The 9,795-nt window shown below is 43.4% G+C and overlaps 1 long non-coding RNA gene across 1 annotated transcript; it reads left to right on the top strand.

The window, feature by feature from the left end:
* Positions 1-233: 233 nt before the first annotated feature.
* Positions 234-9,292, top strand: LOC125728547 (uncharacterized). The gene is made up of 3 exons (XR_007389174.1): positions 234-316; positions 648-746; positions 9,264-9,292. It is a non-coding gene; the product is annotated as an uncharacterized LOC125728547 (long non-coding RNA).
* The last annotated feature ends 503 nt before the right edge of the window (positions 9,293-9,795 follow it).

Here is a 9,795-nt window from a genome sequence, read left to right as displayed (position 1 = left end):
CTGGAATGTTTGTTGAGAATGGCACTGGCCAGCATTCTGTTTTTGAAACTCACCTGAACTTTTACGAAGAAATTGCTTGGTACTGGACTTGGCGGCCTTTGCGGTTTTGGTGATTGTGTTTGTGAATGGCAGGGCACTGAGGGTGAGGAAGAAAACGGGTGGCGAGAAGATGCCGGTGCAGATGATTGGGGACATCCTGGCCTCGGAGCTCTCGCACATGCAGGCCTACATCCGCTTCTGCAGCTGCCAGCTTAACGGTGCAGCCCTGCTGCAACAAAAGACTGACAAGGAACCCGAGTTCAAGGACTTCCTCAAGGTGAGGAATGGTGGGCAGCAGCCCTGGAACAAATGGGAGGGGTAGATAGTTCATTGTTAAAGGCTGTTCCAGAGCGATCGGTAAGCGGGAGAATTGCAGCCGTCCAAATGTCCTCAGTGAAAAAGCGGTAGCGGGTTAAATGGATGTTGAACTGTTCTTTATTTTCTTCTGAAATGAATTACAAAGATATCTTGCGGGCCAATACTATGTTCTATGAGACCTCTGGACTCAACTCTTCTAAAGCACCTAGACTGAAATTTAGAGTGGTGCTTTAGATAAGGACGTAGGCTAGGGTTTCTGACTCCTAAGTGTGTGTGTGTCTCTCTCTCAGAAAATCGCTACAGATCACCGGTGTAAAGGTATGCCACTGTCCAGCTTCCTGCTGAAGCCTATGCAGAGAATCACCCGCTATCCACTCATCATAAAGAACGTAAGTCCTGCACATTGTCACCCGTGGTCCCTCCTTCAGTGTGCGATGTGGGAGGCATGACGAATTAGCCTCATCCAATTTGCCTTGGATTTAGCTCAATTTGGGTTGCTGCTACGTATGACTTTGCCCTGCCAAAGATGCAGTTCGTGTCAATTCCTTTGGGGACCAAATGATAATGGTTGTGACCATCATCATGGTCAGCAAATACAAGAAAGAATGTGCTGTTTTGCTGGAGTTAAATACCAATGAAATGCAAAAACTTCAGGCAGAAGAGTGAGTGTTGGGGAAAGCGCCCGGCGTTTCCACCCCAACTCCACATTTACGAGACACACACAGGTTACAGTTTTACTTGCAAGGGTACCCACACTCTCTGCAATGCAAACTACAGCAGAATGTGTTACAAAGGGTGGTTCCCCTTGGCTTCTTTATTTATAGTCAATGGGGGGCGCAAGAGAGGGAAGTGAGATTCTTATCTAAGTAGGCAGCTGTTAACCACCTACTTAGAGTACAATAGCTAAGAGTATGTGGCTAGAAGATAAGAAATAACGTATACATATATATTTACACTCATTGCTGATCATACAGAAATGATTAACAACTGTTTCTTCAACCTAACAGTCCCTCCTGTTTATCATGACAGTATGATCAGAAGCATCAACATTGTAGAAGTTGCAAAAGCACTTTAGGTACAACCTTCATTTAGACCACATTGTCATTATCCTGGAAAACATTTAATTCCGTTTCTTCAGGTCCGAGCCCTGCACGGGTGCTTTCGGCTCGGCCGTCATTATGAATTATATGTCTTCTTCATCGCCATCGCTGGAAACAGGCTCTGTCTCTATAGTTTGGGTAAGGGAGAGAAACATTGTACTGCGTGTCCGAAAAGCAGCATTAAGAGCTTGATTAATAAACATTTTCAAACATGGTATAACAGTAATAAAACAACAGAAAAATAAAATGAAAAACAAAAGAAGAGGTAGGCATGTTTTCATCAGTATTGACCACCATGTTCCTGTAATAAACCAGTCTAACCAGGATGAGGAGGACTGCGGTCGACTGTCCATGGTCATCACTTTTTGTAAGTTTCGGAGGCGGTCTAAGGCAGATGTCATATTGGGTGAGTGCACATTGTCAGGAATGTAAGTGCAGCACGTTTGGTTCAGGAGGACACATACTCCTCCTTGTGCGGCTGTCAGTAGGTCTAATGCCATACGATTCTGGATTACCATCTGTCTGGTTATGTCTAATTGTTCATTTTGTTTTTGGTTAATCAGTATCGAATCATTCATAAATAGACCTAGTCTATAATTTAGAGTTTCTACGCGTAGCATGAGTTTTCCAATTCCTAGCCCAGGGAACAGGGCCAGCATAACTTTACTGCCTGTTCCCCACAATTTATGTTCAGCGGGCACGTCGGTTCCCCACACACTATCATGGGGTTGTATTGATATCGAACGCCTTCTCCTGCTTCTGAAGAAAGTTTTACTTTCCTGTGCTATCAGGAAGGTGTGATCTGAAACAAAAATAAGAGCGCACACTCCAAACCAGTTCGGTGGTAAGACAAAGTATGCACGAGGTCCACACAACCATGCTACTCCGTCCACCCAATATGTTCCATTACTGGGGCGAAGCATCGAAATTGGAGATCCATACATGCTGTCTACATATGTTAGGTTACAGTTCGTGGTGTTTCCTCCTATCCATCGCGTACCATTATCTTGCTTAAAACAAATGGCATGCTGATATGTCAGTGGGTCTCGGTCCATCAAGACAGAAAAAGGAAGTGAGACATTAGTTTTAGCAACAGCGAAGTCTACCCAGAAATCCTGTATACAGGTACCATTTTGAAACCCAACGTCATCTGGGTAGTTTCCTGTAGCCTCCTGATACTTAATTCGGACCACTGTCATTCTATTAGTCCCAGGTATAGTTATGTTCACATCTTCCCCTGCTAGCGAAAATATAAGGGAAAGACGGCTCTGGTATCCTATTCCTGCGAAAGAAGCAGCGCACTTGGCTTGGGATATGTTCATAGCTTTACCATACACCGTAGGTCCTTCACTATGAGTGGGCATTACTGAACAAACATAGCAATTTGTCACATTTTTCGCTGTTACAGTATCATGTACATATCGGTACCAGTAGTTTTGCATAAATGGATGTGAGTGGTCAGCGGGCAACGGGCGTAGATGGAAGTCATCATGGGTCCATCGCCGTAGGTGCTGTAATGGAGCTGGTGAGAGCCAGGACAACCATACAAGTCCTACAACAAGAATGACCCCTAGAGTCACTTTACCACATCCCCACCCTATCAGGGCCATCCTAAATAGAGTGCAGCTCAGTTGTTTTCTTCACCGGGTTGAGACAACAGCACCCTATTGGTTACTGTGCCTTTGTAGCGGACTTCCACTGCTACTCTGTTGCTGAGGCCTCTGATAAGGGCTTGATGGGTTTACAGTGACTTTTGTGTATCCAGGAAGGTCGTTCTGCGATCTTTACTGCTGTTGGTGTTGTGAGGAGGACTTGATAAGGACCGTCCCACCGAGGTGTGCTCCAATCTTTCCGCAACAGGACCTTGACCAGGACCCAATCTCCCGGCTGCAAGTTATCCTGTTGAGTAGAAACAGAATTTACCGGCAGACTACTGGGGCTATGTTTTTGTTGTGATGTTAGTAGTTTACGCATCCAATCAGCCAGCGTATTTTCTCGGTCTGCTTTTTCTATGTCATTCATTTCAGTTGCTAGGGGAAATGGTCTACCATACACTATTTCAAAAGGTGTTAATCCTGCAGGAGTGGGAGTTATTCTCATCCATAATTTTACTAGAGACAAACATTCTGGCCACGGCCTTTTTGTCTCTTCCATTGTCTTTTTTAGCCTTGTTTTAATAGTGCCGTTGGTCCTTTCCACTAAGCCTGCGCTCTGGGGGTGATACGCACAATGATTCTTAAGCGTAAAACCTAATGCTTGTGAGCAAAGGGACATAGTCTGATTTACAAAATGAGTCCCATTGTCTGATCTTATAATATGAGGTATGCCATAGGTAGGGAAATAATGGCTTACCAAACATTTTGCAACGGTCATTGCATCACAATGCTTTACAGGGTATATTTCTACCCACTTAGAAAAGGTGTCTATAATAACTAGACAGTATTTCTTTCCTTGTGACCAAGATAATTCAATAAAATCCATATGTACAACTTGAAACGGATACTCAGCTGTGGGGAACTGGCCACGTTTTGGTCTGATGTTTCCTTGTGCATTGTGTTTACAACAAATTAAGCATGTCCTACAAAATTGTTTTGCATAATCAGAAAAATTTATAGCATAGAAATATTGTTGTATGATATGTACCATCCCTCCTGTTGAGACATGAGTATTTCCATGGCTCACCAAAGCAGCTGTTTTGTATAAATTTTTTGGTAGGATGGGCTTGTCATTCATATAGTAAACTTTCTCTCGTTGTATTGCTCCTCTTTTGATCCAACTTTGTACTTCTATTTTAGGAGCATGAATCTGTGCATCACATAGCACATCGCTATCTATAAAAAGAATGTCTGCCACTGATAAGGTAGGTTGTTTCAGTGCCGCTTCTTTGGCGGTTTTATCTGCAAAACTATTTCCTGCGGTTTCTGCAGAGTCATCAGTCTGGTGTGCTTTGCATTTGCACAGTGCAAAGTGAGTCGGTAAATGCACAACGTCTAATAATCTAAGTAGCAAATTCGTATGAGTAAGAGATGTGCCCTGTGATGTTCTAAAACCTCTATTTTTCCAGACTCTTGCATGGTGATGGACAGCTGCAAACACATATTGACTATCAGTGTAGATAGTAAGTGACTTGTTCTTGAACAGTTCACATGCCCTGATCACAGCATAAAGTTCAGCCGCTTGTGCTGAACAAGTAGAAGGGAGTGCATTGGCTTCTAACACTTCAGTAGATGTAACTACAGCATACCCAACTTTATTTTTTTCCATATCATTTTTTGATGCTGAGCCATCTACATAAACAACTTCTGATCCTGGTATAAAAGTTTGCAGAATATCTGCTCTTGGTTTTGTTTGTTCTTCTATTGTTGCTTTGCAAGAATGTGGCTCCCCATCCTCTGCGGTAGGGAGAAGCGTACTAGGGTTCAATAGGCCACACCGCTGAAGTTCAATGTTACGTTGTGAGAGCAAAAGTGACACTAAGGTAAGATGTCTTGTATGTGTTAAGAATGGAAGCGGTGTCTGCAACAAGATTAGAGACACAGAATGAGGAACTTTAAGTATGAGGGGGTGACAAAGTACCAATTCTGCTGATACCTTTACTGCTTCTGCAGCAGCTGCACAGGCCTGTAAACACTGTGGAAAGCCAGCTGCTACTGCATCTAATCGTTTTGAATAGAATGCTAACGGTCTCTCTTTTGCTCCGAATGGCTGTGTTAATACTGCTTTCATATAACCTTGATTAGCATCTACACATAGGGTGAATGGTTGTTGATAATCTGGTAGAGCAAGGGTCACATTGGTTTGCAACATTCTTTTTAAATTTGTAAAAGCATTTTCTCCGTCCTCAGTCCATTGTATTTTGTCCTTTAGAGTCATCTCCTTCCCGTATATTAAATTTTGCAAAGGTTGAACTAGAAAAGCATAATCTGGTAACCATTCTCTACAATAATTGCATCTGTTGTTTAGTCTGTGGTTTAGGTGCTTCCTGTATAGCTTGTTTCCTTATCTCTAGCAGCGAGCGACCTTTTTGTGAAAGGTTATGCCCTAAATAGACAACTGTCTTTTTGCAGTACTGCAACTTCTGTTTAGAAGCTTTATGTCCAGTATTGTATAAATGCTGAAGCACAGTTAGGGTAGTTTCTTTGCAATGTTGTTCTGAATCTGCTGCTATTAAGATATCATCCACGTATAGTAATACCTGACTATGTGATGGTATTTCACAGGTACTCATAGAGTATCTAAGGGCCATGGTATATACATGTGGGCTTTCAGAAAATCCCTGAGGGAGTCTAGTATATGTATATTTTTTCCCTTTATAGGTAAATCCAAATAAATGTTGAGAATCAGGGTGCAATGGTACTGAGAAAAATGCATTACTAAGATCCACTACTGAGAAGTAGCTTTTATCAGGAGTCAATGAGTTGAGCAATAAGTGTGGGTTAGGCACGTCTGGTGCTGCATGTTGCACTATGTTATTAACAGGTCTTAAATCCTGCACCATGCGCCATTTCCCTGTATGTCCCTTCTGGACTGGAAAGATAGGAGTGTTGCAAGTGGCTTCAGGAGCCTCTCGCAATATTCCTGATGCTAACATGTCTTGCACTACAGGGGCTATACCTTTCTCTGCTTCAGGTTTTAATGGGTATTGCCGGACGGTGTTCTGATTTCACAGTTACTTTGTAAGGTGGGAATCCCTTTACCAGCCCTACATCAGTGGGGGAGGACGACCACAACCCTTCTGGAAGGCGATCTAGATCTGGACATGATCCCTCCTCCAGGGTTGAAAAAATTTGTCAGGTTGGGTCCTTTAAGTGTGTGGTGGGAGTGGTTTGAACTCTCCATCCCAAAGGAAACCGCCACACATTGTGTTTCTCATCATAGCTCCAACAGGAGCCAGATACGGGTTGGTAGTCATTGTAACTGTGCATAGAATCTCGTAAGAACATCTCTACATCTCTCCACTGCATCTGGGGTGGTTTTGAAAGAGATACGTGTGGTGTTCTCTCTCTAAATACAGCTTGTTGCTTGTTAGATAAAATGACTGAGGCTGCTGAAAACCCAGTGGTGGGGTTAACATACATATATTATACAAGTGTCTTGGAGGGCATGAAACGTTTTGTCATAGACATAATCTGGTCCAAGGGTGTCTTTGTACCACATAGTGACGTGTAAGGCATCGTCAGGCATGAACTGGGCCTGTCTAGGGGACTGCTTTTCTCTAGTTTTCCGCAATAATTCTCGTGTCTGTGCAGTTCCCCCTAGGTCCAGAGACCAGTAATATTGTGGTGTTGTGGTTCCTTGCACAACATAAGCTTCCTCATTTACGATTGCTTTCATGCCAGTGGCTGTGGCAACCACGCTAATGCCCATTTGTACCATAAGGTCTCGACCTAACAAGTTAACAGGACAAGAAGGGCTTATTAACACCTGTGCTTGACATTCAAGTCCAGTTTCCTTATCTTTTACTGCAACTGGGTTTGTTAACTGATGTCTGTCTGTCTGACCTCCTGCCGTTTTTATATTTATGACTGATGAAGAATATGTGACTCCGGGAGGACTGGAGGTTAGGACAGTCCTACATGCTCCAGTGTCACACAGACATTCATATACTTTGCCGTTTATGACTAACTTCCGACTTGGCAAGGTTTCCCACTGCCTTTCTGCTAATAACTGACACACTGCTTGTAAATCTATTTCCTTATCTAAAAGGTCTTGTAAAGTGACCTCCGTTTCCTTTCTTAAAATCACCTCTGTTTTGCCTCGGATGGTGTCGGTAACAGGGGCCTCCGAGGGGGGTCATTGATCATTGTTTTCAATGGAGTTTGGGTTATATGGTTGTTTCCCTACTCTACAATTCCTAGCTAAGTGTCCAGGTTTCCTGCATGTCCAGCAAATGTTATCTTGCTGAGACGAATTCCTGTAATTGTTTCTGAAAACACCTCTCCCCCTTCCTCGGCCTCTTGACCTTCCTCTGAATCCTCCCCTCCCCGGAGGATTCATTTGCACTAACGCTACTACATCTGAGGCGCTGAATATTGTGTCTGTCTTTTCCTGTTTCTGCGCTCTCTGCGCGTGTTGGGCATATTCTAGTGCTTGTTGGACTGAACCAGTATTCTGATGTACCCAATGTTTGTCAAGATATTTTCGCAATTCGGGCTTTAGGCCTGCGACAAAAGCTCGTTTTAGCTGTTGTTGGTACACTCCTACTGCCTCTTCATCAAATGGGATCCCTGAGTTTCCTCTAAATACAACTCTCATTCTATCCATAAAATCCTCAGGTTCCTCTCCATCTTTTTGTTTACATTGCGCTATTCTGCCATAATCTGCTCGTCTCATAAACACTATCTCTATCCTTCCATGTAATTGTTGCATACTCTGTTTTCTACGTACATCTCTTAACTTACTTTGTTCCAACCATGCATCAGAAAAAACATATTCTTTTTTTCTGTCTTTACCTTCTTTCTTATTGGTAGTCTGTAACATCTCCAGTTTTAAGTTTAGCTTTTATACAAAAGTCTGTGAGCTTTTATATATATCTGGAGTGTGGAGTTTTCCTTCAAACCCATGTTTTTTCCTCCATCTACTTATTTGTCCTGATCCTGGCTTATATCCTTCCATAAACTTCTCATCTCCCTCTAGTTCCATTTGTTTACTTTGATTCTTCCCCATTGTTACCTTTTAATGGATACACTACAAAAAATAAAAAATCCTAAAAGCAAGTATCTGGCATGAGACCTCAGGAGGACACTAACACGGCCTTCTACTGCTCCCTATTAGAGCAGCGGTGTTAGTTTTCAGGGATGAAACCCGTCCTTGATCCTTCAGTCACCAGTATGTTGTTGCTTTTAGGGTGGATCGTGTAGGTTAATCTAAAACCTATAAAAACACATCCACATACATCAATATATATATTTCCAACAACGCCTACTTTCTCTCCCGGTTAATTTCGGCTAACCTCAACCACATGCATGTCTTGGCCACCTACTTATTTAGGTGCCGTATCTCTCACTTGGCCACCTACTCACTTAGGTGCCGTATCTCTCACCTGTATAGTGTGCTCTCTGATCCGTCACCGAGGTCCTTCAGACATCACCAGACGTCGAGCGCAGTTCTAACCACCGGCCTGATGACGAATTCACATCACAGGTCTTTCTTGCACCCGACTTCGAGTGGCTGTCGACAGACTTCGGTGTCGCTTCTCTCGGCGTACTGGAGACGTCTTCGGGGTTCCTCGGATCCGGCTCGAAGGACCAAATTCTATGTTGGGGAAAGCGCCCGGCGTTTCCACCCCAACTCCACATTTACGAGACACACACAGGTTACAGTTTTACTTGCAAGGGTACCCACACTCTCTGCAATGCAAACTACAGCAGAATGTGTTACAAAGGGTGGTTCCCCTTGGCTTCTTTATTTATAGTCAATGGGGGGCGCAAGAGAGGGAAGTGAGATTCTTATCTAAGTAGGCAGCTGTTAACCACCTACTTAGAGTACAATAGCTAAGAGTATGTGGCTAGAAGATAAGAAATAACGTATACATATATATTTACACTCATTGCTGATCATACAGAAATGATTAACAACTGTTTCTTCAACCTAACAGTGAGTATGGGTATTGTGAAATGTTGGATGTCAACTGTTACAAAACGTGCTGCACCAGTTTATTTATGGATGGATGGATGGATGGATGGATCTGATTAACATCAAACCGCCAGTAACTTCACTCTACCCTGAACTCCACAGTCCTTGTCCAAAGACAGAGTTCATTCTTAGGCAGGTCCCAGACCTATTTCCAAATCTCCTGCTCCCCAGATTCTCGAGAACACTCCAGAGAATCACTTGGACCATGGACACTTGCGGGAGGCTCTGGACAGGGCCGAGGAGCTCTGTCTGCAGGTCAACGAGGGGGTCCGGGAGAAGGAGAACTCCGACAGGTTAGAGTGGATTCAGAGCCATGTCCAGTGTGAAGGCATCACTGAGGTGAGCACATCTAATGCAACTATATCACGAAGCTCTTGTCTATAGCCTGGGTTTTATATAATCTACAATATTCCCTCCTGAAGTTCTTAACAAATGTTTGTTTACATGCACAGCCTCTAACAAAGTCGTCTACAGAGTTAATCCTACTACAAGTTAGGGTCTGGATTTTTGCAGCTTTCCTACAGTTTACTGGACACTTCCAATTGTTCCATTTCCCTACAGAACTTGATATTCAACTCCTTGACCAACTGCCTGGGTCCCCGAAAGCTGCTACACAGCGGCAAGGTCTATAAAACTAAGAGCAACAAGGAGTTATACACCTTCCTCTTCAATGACTTCCTGCTGCTCACCCAAGCAGTGAAGC

The sequence above is a fragment of the Brienomyrus brachyistius genome, unplaced genomic scaffold, assembly GCF_023856365.1.
Source record: "Brienomyrus brachyistius isolate T26 unplaced genomic scaffold, BBRACH_0.4 scaffold313, whole genome shotgun sequence".
Lineage (NCBI taxonomy): Eukaryota > Metazoa > Chordata > Actinopteri > Osteoglossiformes > Mormyridae > Brienomyrus > Brienomyrus brachyistius.
This window is presented reverse-complemented; position numbering and strand designations above follow the sequence as displayed.